This window comes from Zerene cesonia, chromosome 27 (genome assembly GCF_012273895.1).
Source record: "Zerene cesonia ecotype Mississippi chromosome 27, Zerene_cesonia_1.1, whole genome shotgun sequence".
Classification (NCBI taxonomy): domain Eukaryota; kingdom Metazoa; phylum Arthropoda; class Insecta; order Lepidoptera; family Pieridae; genus Zerene; species Zerene cesonia.
Genome location: NC_052128.1, coordinates 729984 through 744942, shown reverse-complemented (window position 1 = coordinate 744942; position 14959 = coordinate 729984).

The following is a 14959-nucleotide window of genomic DNA, read 5'->3' as shown; positions in this document are numbered from 1 at the left end:
AGCCAGTATCATTATTTCTTTGTTATACCACAACTCTGAGCCTGTAATTACTTCAAGAAGAATCCCATTCTGCATAGCAACCTTAGCCTGTTAGTCTGCGATGTTCATTGATGAAATTTCAAGCTTTAATTGGTCCCATTATTTTTATTTCGCAATCCACCACAACCAGGAAGTGTGTAAAAATGTACATACGTTTAGATTTAATACGTTAGTAGTCTTTAGTTGTAAGGGATGCCGGGATGAGTACAAGAAAGGAAATGTTTTGGGAATTAGAAAATGAAATAGTGTGAAAGAGTGTGTATTTTTGTAATGAAAATTATGGTTCAACGATAGGTTAATTCTCGTGTTATTTAGAGTTGGGGTTATTCGAATGAGATATTGGGACAGTTAAAAATCTGGTTTGTTGAATGAATTGGAACAGATATCCGAATTTGTCAGGATTAGAATTAAATAAGGATTTAAATAAATCATATCCATAATTTTTAAAACATTGTTTGAAATTTCGATAGCTTCGTAACGGTTAATGAATTCACCTGTTAATATATTCATCATTGTAGCGATGTATCAATGTTAGCATGTCAGATTGTATGTGGTTATTGATTTAATCACTTTTATATTATGTCGTAGAGCGTCGTTGGATTATATAAACTCAACGATATGTTGTTTTACGCTATTTGTAAATAACATTGTCGCTTTGTGTTCGTTTGCAGACTCCGAACTAGCGTGATCTACTTTCAGTAATTCTATTACGTATACTTAATCAGGTAAAGGATGCACATTAGATCATTTTTTAGGTAAAAAATTGAATCTAAGTGTGCATTTGTGTATATAAGTAGATGAGCTGTTCGTACATCGATGTCCGCAGATGTGATTTATTGCTCAGGAATTGTATTAATTTTTCTCATTGTATTTTGATAATTTATTACAATATTTTTCTATCATCGCTTGTAAGTAATAATTATAGTAAGCGGCGATGTTGTATCATTGTTGAATTTAATTGATTCGCTGTTTGAAAATAATTTAGTGAAGTCTGCACAGAACGTTGGTGTTTCACTTGATTTTTGAAATATTTTTCTTAAATGTGATGCATGCAATGATTTACTGCATTCAATGACTGATGTTGAGTTTTAAATGGAAAAATTTAAGTCTTGGACATTGTGTAAAGCGGAACAAGGGAACGCCGACCTGTAGCAGCTAGTAGCAGCTAGGTGGCGATCGAGACAGCCTTCTGAATCAAGGAACATTGTTTGGACTTGATTCCGTTTGTACGCAATTTGTCAAAATTGTACTTGTTGTAAGTTTAGGTGAAAATAACAAAGCACATATGAGCACAAACCATCCATCCTCAAAGAATACTACGCTGAATGTTTTGATTGACTCACGTTTGAATTTATGATACATTTTATTGTAAAAAAAAGAAAATATTTTACTATCGCTTATGTTAGTTGAAACGTTTGCAAATAATAGTATTTATTTTCTCAGTGATAATAATTTTTTATGGCAAGTTTTGGAATTCTTAAGGTGTTTTATATATTACGGATTCTACTTAAATATTGAATTTAGGCATAGTGATTACATCGTAAATATTTATCATACTTAAATGTTCATTTTTCGTCATGTATTATAGTATTATAGTAGTATATATATAGATCGTGTTCTATATTTTTGTAAGAATTTTCATCTGCCATTTATTACATAAAGCACAGCATCCCAGGCAGTGGAAATAACAACTTACAAAATATAGCTTATCTTCCGATAGCAATTTCTTTAATTGTGTTACGTAATTTTTAGTGTAAGTGTGTGATTTTAGTTGAAGATAATGTTTTATTCGTGGAAAGATTCCAAATAATGAAATGATGTTTAGGATAAACGGAGAAGTAGTTTAATTACATATCAATGTTTCCAATTATTTATAAATTGTTTGGCAGAGGGGACGAAAGGAACGGTTAGTGAAGTAACGTATTTGTACGGTTCAGACAATATTTAGGCAGATTTCTCCTGTTAAAAATTAAAGATTTAATAGCAAATTGTTTCAATGTATTGGAACGTTACATATCATCCACTAAGTGGTATCATTCGGAATGCACTAAATTAAATAGACCAATTGGGGTTCGTAGGAAGCTTCGAAAGGCATAGAGGAGGTAATTTGGAATCTTTCTTGATGCTAGTCGCCAATAAATTGCTTTTAGATAATTCAATGTTATCGTAAAGGTGTATGCACGTAATTAGTTGTACGATGCCTAAATGAAATGTCCACACACAAATCGATTTTAACCATTTATGCCATCCTGCCAAGTATAAGGAATACACAATGCTTATGAAGATTATTATTATATCCTACTTAGATGTATGTCGTAGTGTGTATTTTTAGATATCGCATTGTCTATGTTAGATTAGTGGTTAAGACACCTTGAGCTTTGTACACTCTGTCACTGATGTTTACCGGTAAAGTTGTCGTAGACCGTTCACCCGCAACACCAAGCGTATTATCAGATGATGATACCGCCTCTAGGAATGCTTTCAGCATTTGCACACCCTACATAACTGAATTTTTCAATGCAAATGCACTAAGAGCTTGAACACTGTACATACGGCCAATTTCTAGAATAATGACACCTAAGCATAAATGTAATTCTGTAACCTTATTATATTGAACTACTGAGACACCACTTTGCGCCGTGGCCTTAAATTTTAAGGAATGTTTTATTCCTTTATAAGAAAAATGAAAAATTTCATTTAAATTTTGTACAGATTTAAGTATTTCCAATATTTCATCCTCATCTTTTATTTATAAGTGCTAATTTGTATCGTATAAACCTGTCATAGATTAGTCGTTGCGGTAGATTCTATGTAGATGCTTAAACTACGTCCTAAGTCTTAAGAAGTTGTTAATTTCGATATTCCAATTCATGCATATCCCCATCTCTTGATGATTGTTACCTACACTAGTTACTTGGAGACTGTTCAAATTACTCTATCGAGTTTTCTCTAAGGGAAAGGGCTGTTTTAGCAGATATTTTTGATACAATGAGGATAATCGAAGGGAAACGATCGTGTATATAAAATTTAAAATCGACAATCGATTTATGCACTTCTTACAATGCTCTGAAAGCGGAGCCACGTCAAGTCCATCCGGTTTTGGACTTGTTGAATGTCGTTTTCATATCTTCGTAGGTGTGGATGATACAATTAATGTTACTGTAACGAAAGAAAAAACGTTGTTCTTATATGATATGCGATGGATTTCGCTGATAACTTGTTGTTTTTCATATTCGTAATATTTCCTTTATTTTTTGTACTCTTTAGTGTTAAGGTAATTATAAAATGAAAATTATTCAATGTTGATTACTCTAAAACAAATAATGTACGCGTTAAGGATGGTGTAATTAGTTTCCCCGAGAGCCTTACTAGTGGTGGAGCCTTTTCCTTAGAAAGTTGATCTTTCGTATCCCTGTTTAGCGTTAATTTGAAAATAATACCTGATAAGAATGGCTGATGTGTAAGGAATGACTGCGAGCTTGAAAGAACAACAATTATGTGGGATCTGTTGATCGTCGACTACACTGACTCAATCTCTAAATCTTTTTATATCTCCAGTACTACAAACTGTCATAACTTCCAATTGTATATGCTCGTTCAGCTCACCTCACAAATACAGTTTAGTCTGGCCTAGCGATGATTTAAGATAACTATAAGGTTTCATCATTTTAAACTTAGATCGTATGACTCAATTTTAAGACTGAACACAGTAAAGAAAATTATGAAGCAACAAAAGTCCTGGATAATTGTTTTCATTGGTTACTTAGGTAGAAACTATTGCATGGCTTACTTATAGCGGCAAATGACAAAATGGGTTTCGTTGTTAAGGATAAGACAATTGATAGCCAATTTAGAGGTCGTTAGAGTTTGATATTCGTCGCTATAAATGAAACATTGTCTTCTGTCGATACTTTCCTATCTTCTCTTCTAAGACGATGATAAATTGAATCGATGAAAGATCGGTAAATCCATGGTAATGTTGACTACAGGAATGTTGACGTTACTGTTGAATTGGTAAAGAGATACAATTTGTTGCCAAAGTGTTGTTTAGGGATAAACATGTAGTTATAAAAATCGGTTGTCACATGCATAATTAAGTTGTTCTTGGGTGGTTTGGGGTTAAGGAGAGTTGAAAAATATTTCCAATGATATATTTTTTCATAATGAACTTGAATGCTAATCGATACTTAAGATTTATATTTGTGTAGGAACTTAAATTAAACGTGTGTAATGTCGTTGCCACGATTCAGTCTATCCTAGATGTAGCTCGACTCTGACCAGTGTGAAATGAATCGTGGGGAACGAATTAGATGTTTAGTGTTCATGTTACATTAGATTGTATTGGACAGTTCTATCCTTTGAACGAACACTTGTTTCCGCCTCTAATGCACCTTCCGTCTTTATTCCACTTTTATATTTCGCACCACTTATTTCTCTACGAATGTAACTTTCGTACCGTCATTGTTAAATTATAATTTATTGCTATTTATTTTATAATAATTTATTGTATTTATGGAGCTAGTCAGTGAGTTTCGGTTAGATTAGCTGCTAAGTTCTTATAATTTTCGTGTATTAATAATTTTATAGTATTATAGCATTTGTTTCTCGAAGTAAGTTCTTCTAGTCATGGGTTATTGACGTTAAGTCAGCCATGTTTTTTTTTTGCCGATCATTCGGCCCTTTTCATTCACACGTGCTTGTTTTAATTTTTTTCTTATCCCTTCAATGATATTTGGTTAACTATTTAGTTCTCCTACTTTTGTAATATCTTACTTCATTTAATTCATGCATCGTACTAATTTTGTGCAAGCAATATAATCAATATATTATTTTCTTCCATCTTTAGTTGATTTAATGTTTTGTGTGTGACTGCGCGTTTGTTTTAAATAATTTATGACGTTTAATAATTTTACGCTGATAATATCATGGTTATTTTAAGGATAACTTGTAGAAATATGATAGATGTTGATTTTAAACTTCAATGACGTCACCGACATGATTAATATATATGCACTAATTTTATTTTCACGAGAACATACTTGTACTTACATGTCCTAATTCTGTCATCAACTGTGCTGTTTTAGTTAGAAAACGTCACTACACACACATACGTGTTAAATTCAGGGTTAAGTGATAGTTGATTCAACGGTAACTTTAAATCGTATTCATCGACTGGGAAGATGTTGATCTCGTTCGAATTTTGACGTTTGTCAACAACGCAATAATATGAAATGTTTTCTGACTAAAAGTTAATGATCACAACAGAAGCAGGACTGTATCATATTTCTATCAAGTAATCGGTTTTGCTCGCGTATACGAATTATAAGCATTTTTTTAAACAGGATTTCCGTACATTCCATAAAAAGGTTTAAGTTTGTTATTGGTTTCATTGTTTTTAAATTCACTCCGTGTGGGTTATACAGCATTTTATAAATGACACAGTGGTGTTATGAAATTATCGCATCAATACTCTACTTGTTATTCAGGTAATTTAAGTTAGTCTGTAAGAATTGATAAATAATATCTGATGATAAATTTACTTGTATGTTGTATTAAAATGATGAACATGAAATAAAGAAACTGGTTTGAAATGTTTGTTTTATTTTACAATCATCCCTTTTTAGCATATAAGATTCTGACATGGAGAATCGAAATTATGTATGAATAATGAGTATTCTAGTAAAGAAAATCTTCTTCCTGATTTTGAATTTAAGTATCGAATTTTCATAATCCTTGCTAATTTGGTGTTATAAATAATGATGTTACTCTATATGCCTCTTCTTAACATAACAACATAACTGATTTAAATTAAATATGTCTCAAAGATAGTCTAAGAAAGGACATAAGGTTTCATCTTAACGATCCCACAGGCAATGCGAAAACTGCGAGTTTTCTTTTGACTACACGGACGAAGCCGCAGGTGGATCGCTAGTATATTCTAAGTAAGAGGAGGTCGCAACAATGAACTTGCATTATCCTAAGACTATCTATGTTTTAGAAAATTAGCTTTTACTGTATGGAATAAATAGGCTACAACATACATAATGATGTTTAACGCAGGATCAATCTAGTCTAGACTCATTTTACCCACTAGAATATATTGTATATTTTTCGTACGATATTTTCTAGATACTCAAGCGCACGAATACCTAGAAATACTATATCCAAGGTCAGGAAACTTATGAGACGAGAAGGATATGATTCTGGTAGGACATAGAAAGCAAACAAACATTATAGAAGATCAGGAACACAATGCTAGGTTGTAAGACAACCTGTAAAGAAAGAAATCTCAATAAAATTTTATACAAGGCTTCTTTTAATTATTATATCGTCAAATAAAATTAATACCTGTGATTAGGACCCAGTTCAGTTTTGGCTTGATTTCATATAGATTAAGGCTTGAATTTTATTTTTTTACGCCAGCGTCGGCGATGGAGCTGGTAGGTCGTCTGATGGTAAGCGCTACCCCTTTGGAGAGTCGTTAGGTGGATTGCAGACCTTACACCCTTACAAATGGATTGCCGATTTTCGAAATTGACGAGAGGAATAAAGGAAAGGACTGGGAAGAGTAAGAAAAAGGATTGGGCCTCCGGCTCCCCCACTCACCGAACGAAACACAATACTACTATTCCATGCTGCTCTTCTGTGTAGCTGTGGTACTACCCTGGTGCGAGTTGGCCCGATTCGTGTCGAAGCGTGCTCAACTACCACATACAAACATGCTGTCTTATGGATTGGATTTCTAACACAATGATATCCCACTATCTTACTAATATTATAAATGCGAAAGTTTGTTGTGGCTGGTGTGGTGTTTGTTGCTCTTTCACGCAAAAACTGCTGAAGTGATTGCAATGAAATTTGGTACGTAGACAGCTGGACAACTGGAATAACATATAGGCAACTTTTTATCCCGATATTCCTACGGGATACGGAATTACGCGGATTAAACCGCGGAGCGCAGCTAGTATCAGCATAATTTGGGTTCTTTATGAATAGTTCATAAGCTATTGTTACGCTATAGGAAACAATGTCAATCCTTTTGGATTAGGACAGAACGTTTCATCGTTTTAACTACTTCACACAATTCTAGATAATGAACAGATAACTTAAATATTTCTTAGGTTAATTTATCAGTTTGGCTGAATAGAATTACACTATAGCAGATACCATTCCTAAGCTAAGTTGACTAAGGATCTATATTCTATACACTGAACCTTGATCTTGTTGAATTTAAACCCTTTGAAACCTACAATGCTTCAAACTCGTGTTAATTTATTGAGTAGCCCCATATCTCGAGCTAACAGCAAGCTAACGTCAATAGGTTTCAAAGACATGACTGAGCTAGTGAATTTGATACTGAGGCTGAATATTTGCTAAGAATTTATCGCTGTGGTATCTTTGCATATCTGTGGATAAATCAATTACGAGAGTGTTTAGAGGAGAAATTGTTAAAGCTATTTAGATAAGCTACATTCAATCGATTAATTGTTTAGATAGATAGATATATAGATAAATGGATAGAAAATGAATTGTAAAAAAAATAAATGGTGGTCTGATCGCTAGGTAGCGATCTTGTTTCGTTGTTTTTTAAAAATTACGCAATCTTTACGTTGCATAGTTTTTGATTTGTATTGGACTAGCTACATAATAAGCAAAATAAACAAACAAGCAATAAAGATAAAAGGACAAAGAAATACTTAAAAAAAATATTTTAGGGATTTCATTTACTTTTTTCTTAATTTAGTGCAATAGTGTTGATTGGCTATATAGGTTTTGAAACGAACTCTTAATTGAAATTACATATAATTTTATAATACTTTTAATTTACAATTATGTAGGCGTGTTAAAATAAACGTGTTTACATTCCCCCTATGCGTAACGGAGTAAAAAATTGTTACCCGGAAAAATAAAGCTAAATGAATTGTATAATCAAATAACATACAGACATATATTTACAAGAAAATTCAAGATTTGCATAGTCTTGCTTCATCGCAAACACCGTTTGCGTAATATGTAAGATACTCCTTACATTCTACGTTTATTCTTGACGCAAAATATTTGATATTTATTCTGCTTAAATGATAAACAATTTAAGAATACGAAAGTAATTGCAGAAACCTTTTACGGGAATATTATGTTATTTAAACCATTGCAAAATTGTTAAATTATGCCTGCTAATATCGTCGTCGTCCTCGCAGCCTTTTATAACGTCCACTGTTGGACATAGGCCTCCCCCAGAGATTTTCAAACCGACCGATAATATAATTCTACATAATGTAATATATTGTTCGAATGGATTTATACTAGTCTCCTAGTTAGGGCAGAGGCTATCCACAGTGCTCCAGGTTGTTCTATCGTGAGCTTTTTTATTTTTATCACGTTCCATGTTTCTGATATCTTTGACCGCCACCAGATCTGCTGAGGACGTTACTTGAGGGTTCCAGTTCAAAGTTAGCTCTTAGGTTGCCTTTCGAAGCGTGTGGCTAATTAAATAATTACAGCGTTCTCACGCAAAATATATAGGAGTATGAATTTGGTACATAGATAGATTATAGTTTGGATTTTAACATGTACTGCTTTACATATTAATCGTATAGTTTAGAACGAGCCCTGTATTGGTGGACGTGCACTTGGCGGGAAATTTGTTATGTCATGGCTTAAAGGCGTATATTTTTTTTATGTCGTCACGCTCAAATGTTCAGATAATGTTGATTAAATTTTTCACATCACAAATAGAAGACAGAAGATATTTAACACAACTTACTTTTGGAAACAACATCAACATATAATAGATAACTTTAAAAACATAAACGAAATAGATATCACAATAAAAGGTTTTTCTATCGTATATTTAAATTCTATAGGTAAATGTCAAAAATGGATTTTCCATAAAGCTCATCCACACATTGAATGAGGTATCGATTCAGTTGACAATGTTCCCATGGGCAAAGTATTGATCCCGGTCGACCCCTGTCCTTTCATCTTCATAATAGTTGCAGTTAAATTGATACGTGTCATTATATAAAATGACTGGAAAATATTTTATGGGATTATCCTATTCCTTATTTTTAAGTATCTTTGGATATAATTATAAATTTGCCACCATGATATACGAAAAGTATGTATGTAATTTGACCATAAAGACGTATAAACAAAAAAAAAAACAAACATACATAAAGTCAATAAAGATTTCAACGTTTACCCCAAAACCATCAAAACTAAAATATCCGTCTACATTAAGATTGACGCGACATAAATTTAACACATAGTTACAGAATGACCAAATACTTTTTTCTGCATTATATACCAAACTTATTATACCAAAATCCTACTTACGGATTTTTCACAAAAAGACCGTTTATTCATCCTCCCACGACACGTCATATTAGTAAATAGTTCGCGAGGGTTGGATGTACATGTATTTGAACAATGTTTGTGTGTGTAAAGGGCTCACATATTGATGTAGGTTATGTCTTTTCAAAGTGTAAAGTTAAAATTTTGCGGATTTACAACGAGCTCTTATCTTTATACCACCGCCTCCTTGGTACAGTGGTAAACGCGTGAGCGTAGAACCGAGGGGGCCTGGGTTCGATTCCCGGTGGGGACAATAAAAAAAAATGTCTCGGTCTGGTCACAAAAGGCTGATCACCTACTTGTCCATAAAGAAAATCGATCAGTGAAATAGATGTATCTTATCTGCCTAATCCCCAGTAGGGGACACGGGACTTCACTTTTTTTCTCTTATCTTTATTTATTATTATATATAAAAAATGTATAAGACTCGTGAGAAACGAAACACGAAGGAAGCACTAATCTCCAAAATTAATTGACTCAATCTTAAGGAAAAAAATTATGTAAGGTAGGTGAGTTTTAAATATGTATAGTATAACAAGCTTTTTTCCGCGGCTTTGCACGCGTTAATTTCAGAGTTATTTAATACATGTTAATATACGTATAAACCATCCTCTTGAAACACTCTATGTATAAAAAAACCCATCAAAATTCATTGTACAGTTTTAAAAATTTAAACATAAATGGGAGCATAGGGACAGACAGAAATCTTTAGCCTTTAGATAGTAGAAGAGACAGAACATATGTTTGTGTAATATAAAAACATTACATGAATTTTCATTCATCAGATAAAGCACCGACGAGAGTCATAATTTAAAGGGATAAACACGGAAAATCGAGTAAAATTCTTAACTAACAACCAGTGCGGTAAGCAGAGAAAATTCAACGAGAAAATCTACAGTAGCCCTTTTCAATTAAAACCTCAGTAATAAATTGGAGTCATAACAGTTATTTTTCATTATAATGAACACATACATATTTAAATACTTTTTCCACAAATAAAATCTTAGTATCTTAGCTTTGCTCTGAAAGTTTTGAAAGGTAGTGATATTACAAATCGATGCAACAGATTATACATCCTTAATAATTAAATAACACAACTTATTATATTTATTATATAATTCCAGTAATTTCCCGTATATTCTATTTTTTGAAATATCCTTTCAAGACAATCGCGTATTTTCGAATTCTGATCCATTATTACAGCTGTTGATTATTTCAAACACTACCAAACTAATTACTCAAATTTGAGAAATTTTGAAAGAATAGAAAAAATTTGATAACGAGGCAGGAAAAAATTTTTTTCTATTCTTTCAAAATTTCTCATTTATAAAGCATTTCAATGCTATAAAACTAAAAATTAAATTTATACTCAAATTTTATAAGCATATACATTACATGTAATAATACATACATAGTTGTATTAACCAGTACTTAGTAGCGGTCCAGATAAGTGATGACTAAGCCGTTAATGTGAGTTCTGTGTAATTCTGCTATCTCCATCAACACTTAATAATCGCGGGTAAGCTTATGACCTAATATATCTGCTTATTGTTTAATTATTATTACTATAATTCGACATACATACGGATTAGTGTCACAAAACATTGATTAGTACATGTATGTGGGAACATAACATACAAGGGGCTTATTCCGGCTTTGTCCTGTTTGGATATAAAATATTACTTAACCTATGTAACACGATAAATATGAATAGTAGCATTTTAAAATAATTAATTAAAATCAATTGAGTAGTTTTGGATTCGAATCGTAACAAACAATATTTTTTGTTAATTTCTTTATTTGTTATATATCCCTCTAGAACGTTAAATTTGGTTTTATTCTGACACTTTATTAAGATTTAAACATGAAAACAGAAGAAGAAGAACATTTTTTGCATTTTTTTTCTCCAGCCAGCTAATGTATGTTGGATTTACAAAGAAGGCCGCTATATTTTATATAAATCAATAAGTTATCATACCACTAAATAATAAAGATGTCTTAACAAAATTGCGTTTGCCCGTCAGCCTGTAATGTATAATCTCACAGATAATCCATAAGTCCGAAAACGAATCCAAGATTTGTAATCAAAGATACAAAAAGCGAGATACACGTAGCGTATATACGCTTTTATATAGAGAATTAATTAGCGTCCATCGAATCGAGCTTTGGAAAGAAGTGTTCATAATCACCTGAGCGTCTTAGCTAAGTAATTACAGATGGTACACTAGCGGGCATAGGTATGGAACGATTTAATATCACATTCTGAAGTTTCTTGTACCATTTACATGTACCTTTTTATTTAAAAGCGTCAGATCGCCGGCGTTTTGTATGGGTTAACAAATATTATCTACGCATAATACATGTGTAACTTAGAGTCCGTTTTTGCTTCATTTGAATATCGGTAACCTATGTGCAAATACTGTCGTTTTGTTAAGGAAAAATGAGACGGCCATGAGACTCTTGTGAGAGTCGTAGCATCCTTCCTCTCTTTTAACATACACATAATATTAAAAAAAATGTTACCTATTTATTTATAGACCAGGCTGCCTTACAAATATGGTGCAGTCTTGTATTCTTAATTATCACTAAGTAATCGAGGGCTGGTTCAATCTCCAGTACTTAAAACGTAGTCTGCTAGAGAATTAATTTATGTGAAATTAATTTACTGGCAGGCCTCTCACTCGTACATAATTTTGATGGCTTAGTGATGTAAAATAATTGTTTATAATGGTAATATAACCAGAGCAATTCTACCACCATACTGCTAAACACAAAATAATATGTCATCCACACAAACCAAAAGGGCTAACACATTTAAAATCATAATTAAAATTCACATAATGTTGTCTAATTTCTGCTCTTCATTAGACTCACATAGCTCACATCTTTTCACACCGCTTTTGCCTTTTTTACAGTAGAGAATGCTTTTACGCAAACCCAAGGCCTTCGGGGAACGGATTCTAGGTGTTGGGCATTCGCTGCAATACTGTACTACCGACAAGCTCCATTGTATTCCGCCGAATCATGAAGGGGCCACGGGTGGTGCTAATTCAAACTCAAACATATATTCATTCAATTTGAGTTCTTAGAAGCACTTTTGGATCGTAATAACATAACCGTTTACATTCTATATATAACTTGTTTTTTTTATTTTATTAAGGCTCATTAACAAATGTACATCGATACATTAACATGGGATGATACAAAAAATGTTATATATATGTCATAATGTACAATCAATAAAAAATGAGCACAGCATGCACAATACAAATTATTTAATAAAAAGTAATAATAATATAACAGTAATTAGTACATAAAAATCAGTAAAAGAAGTGTAAATTTAACATGATCCATTAATATATACATAACTTGTTAAATAAATACCCGTTCACGCAACATTGGCCTGCAGTGTAATCCACTATGAGACAGTCGCTTAAACTATATCTTATCCAACAGTAGACTCGTGATTAAATGAAATCAGGTCTCAAAGAGCATCCTAATGTTTGGATACGTTTTACAGGCATTATTAATGCATACTCAGATAATATGGCCATGCTGTGGTATCGTTTATTTTCTGTTCTATGGAAATAGTTTTAATTACGATTGTTATATTAAATATCATTGAGATTAAAAAATAAACGATCAATATAATATATTCACATATTATATATATACAAAAATATCTAATGTACTTACCATATTTATCTCAGATTTTTATGTATGTATTATGAAAACAAACAACCAAATGGTCACATGTTTGAATACAAAAATAACGAGAACCCGAAATCAAATAATATTATAAATGTGAATGTGTTTGTGTTTGTCTTTCTTTAACGTAGCAATATAATGGTATATTTTTGTATGTTGGTATTGTTTCAACAGACACGCAGGCGATCTATTTTACTACTACATTCCAAATACTATTTTACTGTTGCATCCAATAGAGATCGAACCCACTACCCTTAGTAGCAAAACGTTCACGGAAGTTGTGAATAGAATATAGATAAAATAAAACAGGCGAAATTAAAAAATACCGAGTATCATTAGCTCAAAAAGTAAAAAAGCTCATTAAGCCAACAATATCTTAAGATTTCCCGCAATATTTTGTGGGACCGTACCGTATTAGCATAATACTGGAGTCCATCTGTCTAATTGCAGGAAGTTAATGAATATTTATGACGGAGAGATATAAAATATTCCTTATGTGTAGCTACTCAGGGTATATAGTGGCCTGTGTGTCGTCACTGTCAGGGATTTGAAATGGGACATTTAGATATTACCAAATTTTCTGTTAATTCAAATAAAAATATGATTCCAATGTAATTCCGATCCGTGAATATGTGAATTTATTTATTACCACGGTTTTTTTATTTGAAATACAATCTGTAATTTGAAATTTACAAACATTAAGAGATATTAACCAAATCGTGTGACGATAAATTTCAGGACTACATTTTTGTATGACTAGCTGTGCTCCGCGGTTTCACCTATGTTCTACATGAAGATACACTGAATTCTTTCATATAGGATCTGTAATACGAGATAAATGTGTTCAAACAAACACATAAAGATTTCAGCATTTATTAATAAGTTTAAAGAGAAATAAATAACATTGCATTTTCGTAGTCTACGTCTACTATGTACGGACCTGGCTACCAACTATTAGGTCTTTTCTATTATTTTCTACCGTTTATTTTTAAATATACGTTCTAGGGTATCTATGCAAAATTTCCACTATATAAAAAAATATTAATATCCAACTGCAATAGGATAAAGTCTCGAGACTGTTCATAGTTTTGAATTCCAAAAAAGAATAAAATAAACCTTATTAGTCCAAGAAAATGGGTAGGGTAAATGCGAATTTGAGATTAAAACTTGAATTTTTGATATAATTTTCTTTGAGGAATCTAAAAACGAACTGTGCAAGTTTTTTTTAAATTCACCCCCGAGAAGGGGTGAAAAAAAATAAATAAAGTCGTTTTTTTGAAATTTTGGCGAAACCGTAAGTGTTAGAAAAAAAAGTTTTAAATAAAATTTGTAGAGCGTAAAATTTTACACAAAAATGTTTCTATGACTTTTTTTCCTAAAATTGAAATTAACTGAGATAGGGTAGTTAGAAGCTAGGGGATGATAACTGCAACTTTAAAAAATCATAACTTATTGAAAAATTGATAAAACTCATATATTTTTTTAAATTACTTATATAATTATAAACTTTGATCCTAGAGAAAAACAATTGTTTATAACAAAATTATAACAATTTGAACTTTTTATTTTTAATATTATATTATATACAAAAAAAATGTATATATATATATATATATATTTTTTTTTTTTTTTTGAATACATTAGTATTTCAAAAAATTGACCATACGCATTGAAATGTAATTTTTACTTTTACCTGTTATTTTCAAGCAGGTATAAATTAATTTACCTGGTGAAAGATATTGTGGGGCGGCGACTTTGCTTTTACTACCGGATTTGGTAACTTATGCGCATGCGCCAGTTGTTCTCAATGGGCCTCTGTCTGTGTGGTTTTGAACATGTGATAGTTTCTATATGTAGA